At 51.3% G+C, this 13,602-nt stretch overlaps 1 long non-coding RNA gene across 1 annotated transcript in view; it reads right to left on the reverse strand.

The window, feature by feature from the left end:
- Positions 1-3,141: 3,141 nt before the first annotated feature.
- LOC120496232 overlaps positions 3,142-13,602 on the reverse strand; it is a 31,542-nt gene continuing 21,081 nt past the window's right edge. Inside the window, exons 2-4 of the long non-coding RNA XR_005626258.1 lie at positions 10,378-10,522; positions 4,300-4,474; positions 3,142-3,748 (exon numbers count right to left, since the gene is read on the reverse strand). This is a non-coding gene — a long non-coding RNA (uncharacterized LOC120496232). The remainder of the gene's footprint in view (positions 3,749-4,299; positions 4,475-10,377; positions 10,523-13,602) is intronic.

Raw genomic sequence — 13,602 nt, forward strand, 5'->3', positions numbered from 1 at the left:
AAAACAAGTGCCGTGATCCCTGTTTCACACAGATGAGCCAAAGAAGAGATGACTTAAGGTCTTGTTTGTATTTACATGAATGCACAAGCAGCTCATGCAGCAGCTGCTGCACTGGCACATCCCAGTAGTGTGTGGGACACTGGTGGCCGCTCATGCAGCCAAACATCCAGCTGCGGTGGTGGCATGGCCCTTCGTGGAGTGGGAACCTGTGTGCTACCAGCACTCATGGTGCAGAGGGGCCATGGAGCTCTAGGAAAGGCTCCAGAAGGAGCCACTGTACAATTCAGGTGGTGTTCTGAGGGGTTTAGTGCAGAGCAAGGTGTAGTTTGGTCACCCATCAGAATGCAAGAGGAAAGTGGGAACAGAGCAGAAGGAGGCTCTTGTATCAGCAGGCAGAAGTGCACCCCGGTCTGATGTCTGTGAGATGACACAAACCAAACTGAAACTGGAGTTCAGCACACAGAGAAATGGTTACCCCTTGTCAGTGCAAGTTGGGCACGGTGGATGGGCCATCCATGGCCACTTGGAACCAAGTCTGGATGGCTCATTTCTAGCTCTGCCCCTTGGTCCTTGATCCCAAAGCAGACACTGATGCTGGTCCTTTGATGAGGTCTTCACTGCCCCGCTGGTGCCCTGAACCAAGATTCCCCATCTGCTCGTGTTGTTCCACCCCCTGCCATGGGCAGGGACACGTTCCACCTTCCAGGCTGCTCCAAGCCCCGTCCAGCCTGGCCTTGGACACTTCCAGGGATGCGGCAGCCACGGCTGCTCTGGGCACCTTGTAGCAGTGGTGGGCAGGGGTTGAGGGGGAGCTGAGGTGACCGGAGCGGGGATTGAGGTGACCGGAGGGGCTGAGGGGGAGCTGAGGTGACCGGAGCGGGGATTGAGGTGACCGGAGGGGCTGAGGGGGAGCTGAGGTGACCGGAGCGGGGCCGGGGGTGCCCCAGGGGCCCGCGGTGCCAGGGGGCTGCGGCGGAAGCCTCGCGCATGCGCGCCGACAAGCTCCGCTCTGTCCCGTTCCCGCCCGGCAGGGGTCGCTGTCGGCCCGCGCGGCGCTGCCCGTGAGGGCGGCTCCGCCCCGAGCACCCCCGGACACCCCTGGAGCATCCCCCGGCACTCCCCCCGGCCATCCCCCGAGCAACCTCTCCCGGGCGCCCCTCGAGCATCCCCGAGCACCGCCTGGGCACTCGCCGAGCGCCACCAAGCACCCCCCGGGCACGCCCCAAGCACACTCCAGCACCTTTGTTCTGCCGCCGTCCCGGTCGGGGCTGGGCGGGGGGCGCGGACCGCTGCCTGGGCCGGGGGTGCCCGGGCCGGCGTCGCCGAGCCGCGGTTCCCGGAGCGGGGTTGTCCCAGGGATGGGGGTGCCCGTGCCGGGGGAGCAGGTGCAGGGAGTGCCGGGCCGGGGGCTGCCCGGAGCAGGGGTGCCCGGTGGTGGGAGTGCCCGTGCCAGTCTGCCCGGTGCTCCCGCCGCAGCTCAGCCTCACCCCGGGGCAGGCAGAGGGCTGGCAGGGCTTGAACTGGGAATGGGATTCATGAACGGGAAAGCAGGATCAACCTCTCCATCCGTAGAATCTTAATAAGCCTTAAAGGTTATTTCTGAGCGGTTCCAGTGGCAATTCTTGGCCCTTCGTGTTGGCAGGGAGCCGTACCCCGGCCCGATCCCATCCGGTACTGCCGGGGCATGCTGCTGTGTCTGGGACGAGGAACAGCGACACAAATACAGGCAGTGTGGGCATAGTCCACTGGGAGCGATAGCAATCGGGACTTGCAGGGCTTTGCATTCTGCGGTGCGAATGATCTCATTATCCTTGTGAGGGTCTCAGCCAGCTACTTGAAAAATACTTATTAAAACCCACAGCAGCTCTAGGGAGAAGGAAGGGAGAGAGAACAAACTGGATGTGTAAAAACAGAAGGGGGAAACAGCCACAGTAGCAATAATGGGTCGGGACCTGCTCTGCCCTGCTGTCTTTCTAGTGGAAGCTGAAAGGCCATGACACATCCCAGAGTGCACATCAGTGTTTTGCCTCTGCTCTATTCCTCTAGCTGCCACATGTTCCTATGAAACCTCGTAGTGGGAGTGTTGGTGCATGAGGAGGCCTACCCATCCCAGTCACCCAGGAGCCAAACCTCTGACATTCCCGCTGGCCAAACACCGGGTCACCTGGCTCAGCCCCTTGTCCTGCCCTGGCAGCTCAGCCAGAACAGGCCACCCAGGGCTAGCCTGGTTGTGTTTAAACACTTCCCCCCAGGGTCGGAAGCGACCCCGCAGGTGTGCAGCGGTCCCTGGGGCTGCCTCCTGCCCGCCGCTGGTGCTGCTGTGTGCTCACACCATCACGGCACCATTTCCATGCTGCTTCTGCCAACTGCATCTCAGTTTTATGACTCTGTGGGTTAAGGCCATACACAAACTCTGTAGAGCTGCTGCGTGTTCCTCTAAAGAACCAAGAAATGGAAATCAGCAAGAAGTAGAAATTCTGCTGGAAAATTGAAGGAACAAATAAAAGGAAAGCAGTGCTGCTTGGGTCTGGTCACAGGACATGAGGCATTGATGGTTCTCGCAATTACAATCACTAAGTTGCTGGAAGAGGGATAGCACCCCTGGACAGCCACATCAGCAGTGCTGGGGCCTCCTTCTGAGCCAGCAGTGATGGCAGCACTGTGTGGGAGGTCAAGAAAAAGCAAGGGGGCTGAGGGGAGACAAAAAACAGAGGGAGCTGGGTAAATGAAAAAATACTCTGGTGGTGGGGAGCACGGGGAGAGCCTCCAAAGGGCAGGAGGTAATGGGGTACAGATATGAAGCAGACAGAGAGGGCCTTCCCTTCCCTTCCCTTCCCTTCCCTTCCCTTCCCTTCCCTTCCCTTCCCTTCCGAGGGAGCTGGGTAAATGAAAAAATACTCTGGTGGTGGGGAGCACGGGGAGAGCCTCCAAAGGGCAGGAGGTAATGGGGTACAGATATGAAGCAGACAGAGAGGGCCTTCCCTTCCCTTCCCTTCCCTTCCCTTCCCTTCCCTCTATGGTTAACCTTAAGTCTCTGGCCAAAAAGAAAGGAGTACTCTAAGACAAAGGATGAAACCCAAGGGAAACAGAGTTGAGACCATATTGCTGCTGCATAGAAGGCTTCATTAGCTTCATTAGCCCTGTTGGCATAGCAGTCATGAGAGAAGGAAAAAACCCAAAACAGTAGGAGTGATGTGAAAGGACTGACTGCCAGGGGAGGATGTCGTGCATTTGCCATCTCTGGATGTCTTCAAGCCCAGCCAAACGCCTTGTCTGAAGCTATCTTAGTCAGACAAGTTACTGATTTCAGAGTAACGGGGAGATTTTCCATGACTGTAGGTACCAGAGGTCAGGCAGCCCAATCCCTTCCTGCTCACCCGGGAATCTGCAGGAAGGAAATGCAAAGGATCACAAGAACATGATGCTATTTGTGCTCTTGGATAGGAGTTCACGCCAGCACTGATTCATCTGGCTACATCAGCATTCCACAGCATTACTCAGCCCCTCAGCTGGGCAAACACTCGGAGGGTAGATCTGTCTGGAGGAGGCCCGGTCTGCTGACCTTATATAATTTCTCCTTTTTTTCAGCTGTTTAGCAGCTGTCCCCAGTCTCCAAGGTATGACACAGCCAGGTGGTCCTAATCTTGCTGAAGATCTGGAGCATTTGCACCATCTTTCTCACAAGATCTCACTGCAGTCTCAGCTGCTGTAGCTCTGTTCCTCCTCAGGAATTAGGCTTGGGGCTGTGCTAGAATAAAATCGGATGAAGATGGAGTGATAGATCTGTGGAAATATTTGTTTGGTGCCCAGGAACAGCCCAAAAGGCAAACTGACTGTTAACAATTATCAGGAAAATAATGGAGAGCAGATCACAGTTCTGCCAATGAACAGATTCATAGTGAAAGCTGCACTGTGATTTCTATATGCAGCTCTGTCTGCCTCTCTCAAGAAAAAGATTTGGAAGTGTTTCAGAGAAGGCCAACAAGGATGATCAAATACAAAGAGTGTTTTCCATGTGAGTTAAAAGTGGATAGTCTTTTTAAGCTGGAAAAAAATAAAGTGAAGGAGATTATAGTACCAAGTTTAGCAAATAGAGGTTGCCTGCAGTATGATTTCTCATCATGCCTTCAATGTAAGAACTGGCAGCACCCCATAAATTATCAGGTAATAACAAAAAAGCAAAAATCAGATCTTTTTTTGAATGCTGTGCTGTGTCACACAGGGTGTCGTGCTCCCCCAAAGCTCATATGCATTCAAAAATAAATGAAACATTTTAATGGGAGAAAAATATCCACTCACATTGATGGAATGCAAGATCCCATTTCTGCTTCCGGAGCCTATGAGCTGTGGGTGGCTGAGGCTGGAGTGTTCCCGGAAGCACCGTGGGATATGTGGCCTCTATACCCCAGCATGGATGCACCAACCAGACTCCAGGAATCAATCACCAAATTGCACTGTCTTCTCCTGGAACAAGCTACCAGTGGACAAATAGAAAACAGGTTTTTTGTAGCTATACTGAAACGTCACAGTTGATTTTAAGCCTCTTAGACAGTATAATACTGACTGCAAGTTCCTGCTGAGGGCTATCGACTCCAGCCTGTGCCAAGCTGCAGGGAACACCCTGTGCCATGCCTGCGTGTGATGGAGCGTGTCTCTGCACCAACAGCGTGACTGACTCAGATCAGAAACCAGCTTCCTAGGATTTCCCACCAGCATCCTTTCAGACTGCCATCCAGCAGCAGAGATCTCTGCTTCCACGAGGTGACAGGCACCAGAAGACAGCATCATCCTCAAACCACACGGAGGGATTAGTGCAGGCTGGAAGCAGCCCCTCACTGCCCCCTGTCCAGGGTGGGACACACTGCCAGTGGGCTGTGGGGAAGGAGGGGGCTTGCACTGCAGAGGTGCCTTTCCCAGTTTGTGTGCTTGTAAGCAGACACCATGGCAAGCAAATTGCATGTTCTTGTAGTGTAATTCCTAATCTGTTTCTTTTGAAGCACCTGCTGTTGTGCTGCTGTGGTCTAAGGAATGTCTGCATGATGGAATGCAAGGCTATACCTTAAGTACTCCAAATTAATTGAGAGCAGTAGTGTTTCGTGCTGTGGGACCACATTGAGGCCACTGACTATTTACAGTCCTGTAGGTAAGAGCTGCAGGCAGCATGGATTGTGTGGGCAGGATGGGCAGGATGTACTGGTTGGCCAGTACAGGCCATGCAGACAGGACACCAGAGCAGCAGCTGACAAAGGTCAGCTGCGTGGTGCTTTTCTGTTATTACTTCAGGCAGCGTCTCTGCTTTGTCACACACTTCCTATTCTGAGACACACTGCTCTCAGCAGTGATTCAGCAGTCACAGATTCTCCATCTTTTATCAAGGTAATTCCCCATCACCATTATTTTTGCATACCTTCTACTGCAAGAAAGAAGAGGCCAATACTGAGCTGCAGTGAATGCTCAGCCAGCATAGTAACCAGCCAAATTTCATATTAGCACCATGGTTTAAATACCCAGCCTGCTTCTACATGGTGATCAAGAACACAGTGGAAGGGGCCCTTGCTCCAGTTGGGTAATGCTCCCCAATTTCTGGAGTTTGTAAGCACAATATCAAAATTACAAAGCACACTTTCCATTTCTTGCTATCATTTTGAATTAAAGATCTTCTATTGAAGACACTCACTTCAAAAATCAGCCAGGCTCTTTCTAATATCAAGCAAAATGCCTGAAGAATAAATTGCTTCTATCAGAAATAAAGCATTTTAGTTCTGCCAGAAGCAGAGAGATCTGTGTTTGTAAGTCCCTCCAAAGGCAACTCCATCTTTCCTGTTTTCCTCTCATTTTCTTTTGATGCACAAAGCCTGCACATTGCAGTGCTGTGATTGGATTCAGCTTTGGAGCAGTGTAATTGTAAATATTCATTGGAATCCAAGCTAGTTTTCCCAAGTCTCTCTTAAAAGCTTTGCAGTTATACAAACAGCCATGGCTCTGCATTAGCCTCACAGCCTGGAGGCTGCCTACTCCTCCTCAGCCCCAAAGTCTGCTCCGTCAGAGGCTGCATGGAGAGAAATCAGCCTTGCCAACCATTTTAATCAATGCACTGTTATTTTTTTATTCCCTCTTCAATGACTGTGCTGTAGAGCTGGCTCTCAGATACAGGTAGTCAGTGGGGCTCCTCACTGGTGTCTACACAAATAACATGGCTCACCTTGGCTCACAGTTGCCCTGACTGTCCTGGACACATATTTATGTCCCTGTCTCCCTGCTGATGTTGTCAGGGTGTCTGTGAAGGGCTCTGAGTCCTGGCATATGGTGTACAGTACATGGTGCATGGTACAGGGTATTATTATGCCTGTGACCATTCCTCCCTCCTCTGTGAACGCTCCGTGGCTGCTCTTGTACAATGGGGCAAGGCAAAGGGCAGCAGGCTCCTACAGCCCCTGAGGAGCTGAGGCAAACTCTGTCCATCAGCCAGATCCTGCCCTTGCCTGTGCCAGCCCTGCACAGCCAAACTGCATGCTCCAAGCGGATCATGCTCTCCAGGTGGTCTCACTGCAGCCATGTTCTGTACAACTCATTTGCAGAGCAGCACATGTAAGAAGCTGCGCACAGCTATTCTGCTGAGAAGGGAAATTGAATCCAAAAGTTCTGATAGCATATCTACACTCCTATCTCTGCCTCATCCATTCATGTGTTCCCCACCATGGGTGGGACTCTGGCCAAAGCCTGTGGCACAGCAACACATGCAATGCAGATGGTGGTATTGGAGCCTTCATCACCAAATCCCCGGCCTCTGTTTGCTCCTTTCAGCATGTGTTACAGCCTCCTGGGGAACCTGGGACCAGACAGGTCGGCAGTACAAGGGGGAACACTGAAGGAGACTGCAGTGGGGCTCTGGGAAAGGCAGAGCTGCATTACAAGGTAGGAGCAGGGATAGATTTAGGAAATGAGCAATGCTGATGCGAACATCAGGAAACTGATAGTCTGTCTTCCAGTTCTGAGGCAGGGGAACCTAGAAGTATCCTGTGTATTGTGTATCTGTCCTTGAAGTTCTCCTGTGATGCAGGATCCTTGGGCCCTGGCAGTCTGCTTACTTGCTCTGTTCTCCTTCCCTTTAGAAAACTGTTTCTAACCCAAATGTTTCCTGATGGAGGCTCTGGCCAGTAATTCTTGAGTGCTCCTTCAAGGACATGGAGAGCAGATGGCTTTTTTTCCATTTTCCAGGAGTTTCTTACATACAGCTGGTGTTGTGATCTCCCTCAGTCATACAGAAGTAAAAACCAAAAATCCAAACCTCAACAAAGTAGTCAGATGAGAAATCACAAAAAAAATCACCCTGTCTAGTAGAAGTCCCTGCCACACAGAGCAGTAGCTATGAGAGCAGATGCCCTGTGAAAGCAGATGAAGTAATGAGGCCTTTATAAAGATAACAGGTTCTAATGTTAAAACAGCTCATGGAGAGAAATTTCCTGCTCCTGTAGATCCATATCTCCTGGCAGCAGCCACCAAAGTGTTCTCTTCATCTCTTTTCCCAGCTCAAGGCCAGCTGCCTTCAGAATGTGGTGAAGGAGACATCCCTGGGGAAAATCCAGCCCCCAGCTGAAGGGAAAGAATGTGGGAAACCACATGGTCATGAAGAAGGGCTGGACATTGAAACATGCCTGATGACAGGAGCAGTGGGAACCTGTCCCTGGGGTCCTGTGGGAATTCATCCTCTCTTCTCCAGATACAACATTCACCTTTTCCCACCTGTGGTGTGACGCTGTGACCCCTCAGCAGCTGCCAGGGGAGGGGGTGTACCAGTGAGCACACAGCCTGGAGCCCCATGGGCGTCTCTGGTGTAAGAACACACTGGTCCTTTTGCTGCATAGCCCTGGTGGAGAGGAGTCTCCACGGCATGAGCTGGAAGCACAGTCCTTCCCTTCCAACTCCATTTTGCAAAACAGCCAGAGCACTGTTCTTCACTACTCCTGCTTGGATGATTTATCCAGGTCACAGTGAGGACAACTGGCTAACTGAGGTTAACAGCTTTCTCAGTTTCATTTCAAAAAGACATTAGCATGGGGGCTGTATTAAACGATGGTACGCCGAATCTTAATTCATTCACTAGGAGAGCTCATGATCAGGTGGGGGACTAAGCTGACAAGCAGGGCTGTGCTGCCAGTCTTTCTATAAAGGGCAGGACCATAACTCATGCTCCCAGTGCTAAATTACACGTGGCACTCCTTGCACAGAAATCCTGCTGCCTGCTGCAGGGACCCAGGACCACCAGCTGTGGGAGGTCCAGGGCCCCACAACAGAAAATATATCAGCAGCTGGGACTGGCTCAGAAAAATAGATCAGAGTCCTTCTATCTAGAAGAAGGATGTTGGGAAGAAAATATGACAAAGATCTATAAAGTCAGAAGTGTCATAGGAAGGTGATTAAGGAGTGACTGTTGTGGCCTTTTCCAAGAAAACAGTGGAATTTGTCAGGGGACAGGCTCAAAACAAGCCAAAGGAGGTGGCTTCTTATCCAAGCATGGTCAAACAGGGGAACGCACTGCTACAGGACTTTGCAGAAGCTGGATAAGATCTGAGTTACAGAATTAGTTTGACAAGTTATTCTTCAAGGGCTGTTAAACACAAAGACTCCCCCTTGGGCTCAGGAAGCCCCTTCACCACAGAAGGTGTGTAACACTGTTCTGCCACTGAATAGTGTTATATTTTTATATAACAAGGCTTGATGTTTAATTGGGAGGTTTGTAAGGGGAAATTGAGAGCTAGGCTGTTTTATTTGCCACTTTCACACTGAAACCAACAGCAAGGCTCAGCTGAATTTGGTATCAATGGGTGGAGAGATGGAAGGGAAGGGAAGGGAAGGGAAGGGAAGGGAAGGGAAGGGAAGGGAAGTTGGAAGAAGCAGTGTCATTCCCACTCTGCCATGCTGTCCTTGCACAAATCAACACACAATCATCCATATGCAAATGCAGAACAAAACAAAGGCACATGCCGACCCTCTTCCACATTCATCCATCTGCCACCATCCACAAACACAGACAAAGGCACACACATCCTGCTCCCACCTTCACTGTGGGCAGTTGGAATGCGGGATTGCCATGCACAGCTCAGCCCACATGCTGGGCTGACTCCTCACACACAGAACAATGGACAATGTGGGAGTAAATAGAACAGCATCTTGTAACTTTCCTTCAAATGCAATAAATGAAATCAGTGCATTGTGTTCATATATATTGCAATGTATGTATCACTAGATGTATGAACATATTCATATGAATATATTTATCATCACCACATCAAATGAAACAAAATGTCTCCACTTTGACTAATAAGGGGGACACCCCCCCAACCCTATTTTAAATGCTGTCCTCTGAGCTGCTGCTTAGACAAACCAGCAGTGCTGAGCATCCAATATGCTGGTACCTGGTGCCCCATTGTCATAAGTACCTGATTTATTCTACCAGAACCCCAAGCATATTTCACTAGCAAGTTGTTAAAATAGACACATTTTTTGAATGGCTTGTGTGGTGCTGAAGGGGATGACAAGTGGATTCCAGGTTCAGCAAGTAATGCTGCAGTGTGCAGCAGCAGGAGTTCCCCAGGTTTCCAGGATCAGCACTCCTCACCCCTGTTTGCCATGTGGATCCGAAGGAGACCTTGTGGCTGGAGTCCACTGAGGAATGCTGGTGCCTGAGCAGACATCAGGCAGACAGCCTGATGGCTGCGGAGGTGGGAGCAAGGTGCTTTCCCAAGCCAGGCTCACACACGGGGGAGCACACTGAGCAAAGAGTCTGACTTCTACAGCTTCTGAAATACGGGGCTCGGGGCTCGGTACTGGGGCAGGGGCCAGCAGACCCAGCATGGGGTAGACCAGCATGGGCTGCCCAGCAGGCCTGCAGCAGGAACAAGGCTGCTCCCACCCTGATGTCCAGGAGCAAGCTGAGGGTTTTGTCCACAGCAGCCTGGCTGAACAGCTCTGAGCAATCCTAATCTCCTGGCTCACAGCATGTAAATGTCACCACTAGCCAGGACAGCTCTGCCCTGGGGCAGTGTTTTTGTAGCCATCCTCTTCTTGTCTCTCCAAGGTCAGCAGCAGAGCAACACCCACAACATCTGTGCATGACAGCCATCACACCCCCACAGCAACTGCAATCCCACCACCCATTCACAGCCAGCAGAGCTGTAGCCATCTCCCTGCTGCCTCCCATCTTCCCCTCCTCACTGGGAGGTGACAGACTCTACTCTCACATCTTCAGCCCTTCCTTATACTGCCATGTAAACAAGAGCAGAAGATTATTATTATTATTGCTGTGAATGCATCAAATAGAGAGTTCCCTTCTCATCCTGGGCTGCTGAGCTAGAGTGGACTGGTATCTTCTCCTACCTGTTCCAAGCTCCCTTCCGTAGCTGGTGGCTGGCCCCCAGGTCCTGGCTGAGCTGCTGCTCTGGCTGCATTTCTGCTCCAGGTCTGCCTGCCTCTCCCTCTGCTTGGTCTGCAGTTGATAGATCCTCTGCTCTTGAGCATCCAGCTATTGACCCGCCCAGGGAAAGAAAGAAAAAATGGAAAAAAAAATCAATTAATACTAAACGGCTTAACAAAACCCCGAACAGCACAGACCTGATGCTGCTGGGGGTGGGGATTGGCAGGAGGAGACACCCCCCACACATTAGCTGCAAAAATCTGATGTTCTGGGGACAGGAAGCCAATATGGTAGGTGTGATTTGACATGCTTGCCCACAGCAGGCAGACATGTCCAGCTCGGGAAAGCAGAAGCCCTGCTGATTGGGGCACCTGTCTCTGCACACAGAAGGGGTGTCAGACTCCTGCAGTGAGGGAAGCAAAGAGCAGCTGAGCAAGATCAAAATTATTCTAACCAGTAACCAAACACCCAGCTCCTGTTGCAGCTGTGTATTGAGCTCTTCAGGCATTTTCCCTGGGTCTGCTGTCCTCAGAGCAGAGCAGAAGGGGCTCAGGCACCCCACAGCCTGTCATCTGCCTGAACAGAAGCAGCTCTATGGGTTCACCATATTCACTCCTTGGTGTCCCAGCTCTAAGCTGCTTGCACAAGGCAGAAGCAGGGAAGAATCATAATTGTCAACCAAGGATCATTCGCATGACAAGACTCAAGTACTCAGAGCCACTCTCCTCGCTACCTTGGCCATTTACTCCTCATGGATGCTGCTCATCTTCTTGTGATGGGCAAGAGAAGTCACAGGCAGCAGGCACTGTATGGTTCCTGCCCTGCTAAGGATGGGGAGACAAGAGAAAATGCTGCCCACGCAGCTTAGGAGTTGGTCTGCTTGGTGGTTTAAATTCAGCATAAGAACTCCTCTACATTGCTCTGCCATAACCAAGGGTCCTGCAAGCAGGTGAGAACAGCGTCCTTATTCTGCTGCTCAGATATACCCAGAAGTAGCCCTGTGTCCTGGAGAAAGGGGTCTCCAGAGCTTTTTGCAAGCATTGCCTGGCCACTACCACCTTGGCTCAAGTTGGCAGCCCTCCTGCCCTCAGGCAGGCCCTGCTGCATGGGGGGTTCTCCCAATGTTTCCCAGAGGCTTCTCCCTCTGGGCATGTGTCCATTTGTCCTTCCAGCACTGCCCTTGGACCCCCTGGGCCCACTTATGCTCCACACTGCTGCCAGGAACAGCTGAGTGCTGCCAGCAACACCACCAACATCCAGCAACACTGGCAGCAACAGAGGGGCCTCATCAATGTTCACTGACTTGCTAAACCTACAGAGGATTTCGATATTAATTAATGTTAACTGATTAGTAAAACATATTTATTGAAGACTGTCACCCTGATGTCAACTTTCAATAAATATACTAATAATCAATTTGCATGTAATGAACACAAAATCATGTTAATGTCTACATTAAAGATGTATTTCAGCACACACAGGCAGAGCCCACCAGTGCCAGGTCCTGGTTTCCACTGACTGGGGGACTGAGTAGTGTGCCAGGTCACAGAGGGGCACTGGGAGGTCCTTGGTAAAAGGGTGAGTGTCCACCAGCAGCAGCAGACCGGATAGATTCCAAAACCATAGGCTCACAAAGCTTTGTCAACAGGGACAATGAGAGATACCTTAGAGATGGAGGGGAGCTGATGTCTCCCCTCATCATCCCCCTCCCCCAGCTGCCAGGCAGGTGAGTGTGTCTGGCGGGCAGGGTGATTCTAGGATTTTCAGTGCAATGAAGCTCCCTGCCAGCTCTCGGGCACCAGGAGTGCCTGTGACAAAAGGCCATGTCACATGGCTCCATGGAGCAGCCTCTGCCTGTGGGTCTGAGGTGGCCAAGGGGTGCATCCTGCCCGAAGCAGCACTGCCTGCCCTAGCTTCCCTCCTTCCCATGCCATTCAGACAAGCCCACCTTTCTTCTGTCCCAGTGCAGCCCCACGCAGCGATGTGCTTGCAGCAGGAAAGAAGGTGGCATGTTTAGGGTGAGCATCCCCCACCCCCACCCCTTCTCCTCTCATTTAAGTGGAATCAATTGTGCCATTTCTGCTTTGCTTTTCAAAAGCAATTACTTTCATGTCATTTTTACAGACATGCACGGAGAGCGAGAGAGTGAGGGCTTGATTATGCCCCCTCCCATCCCCATCGTATGGCTTCCGCAGTGGTGGTGAAGTATTAAATTAAATGAGGTATCTATGGAGCGGCGATGGTTTCAGGTCAGAGGCGCTATGGAAAGCTGTATGCTGCACTGCTCCTGTATATGTAAATGGATATATTAAAACCACTGATGTCAACTTGCAGCACTCATCTCTTCTGCTCTCGGGTGATCAAAGCTGATTGCAGAGGCAATTACTGCGAAGGAAAAGAAAATCACGGCCTCCTGCTCATCCCTGAGCTACTGGAGTTTAATTGCTTAGTGTAGCTGAAGCTGCCTCTCCATCTCCCTGGTATGCACACACACATGGGGGAGCATCTCACGCCTAGAGACAGACAGGAATGGGCATTTTTGGGGATGGGTGGGGAGAAGCACCCGAAGCAGGGGAAGACCACAACATGAAAAATAATGATGCTTAAAAATGAATTAGACCACTACAGCAGTCAGGGCTGTATCTTAGCAAGCCACTGGATCGATAGCACAGGGAAACAGGGCAGCATAAATACATGCCTGTGAGACAGCCTCTCCTGTTCTGTGGTGTCTGGTCCAGGATTTACAGTAAGGCTGCTTCAGTCTTTTACAGGATGTGGCTAATCAGACTCCCAAATTCTGGTGACACAAGTAAGAATCATGACTCCTGTTTTACACCTGAAATCACTTGAAGGGAAAGTGTCGGTGCTGTCCTGAGGAGTCCCAGCTCCTCACCCTGGTCAAACCTTTGTGTTTCACGTGGGATTCTGCAGGTGCACCATGAAGGCAGAGGACACTTTTTAGGCAGGGAACACTGTAATGCAAACACAACACCTGGCTAAGTTGCCATCAGCCCTGCGCCACACACCTGCCCAGGTTGCCCATCTGTACCACTGAGGCACCTCAGTGCTGGTCAGGCTTTGGCTGTGGGGCCTGGCCTGTTCTGAAGCAGGGCTCAGCATGTGCTCTTTGTACGTACACCTGTACCTGGCCTGAAGCAGGGCTGAGCAAAGTGTAAGGCATCAGATCT

This window comes from Passer montanus, unplaced genomic scaffold (assembly GCF_014805655.1).
Source record: "Passer montanus isolate IOZ18808 unplaced genomic scaffold, ASM1480565v1 scaffold98, whole genome shotgun sequence".
Taxonomy (NCBI): domain Eukaryota; kingdom Metazoa; phylum Chordata; class Aves; order Passeriformes; family Passeridae; genus Passer; species Passer montanus.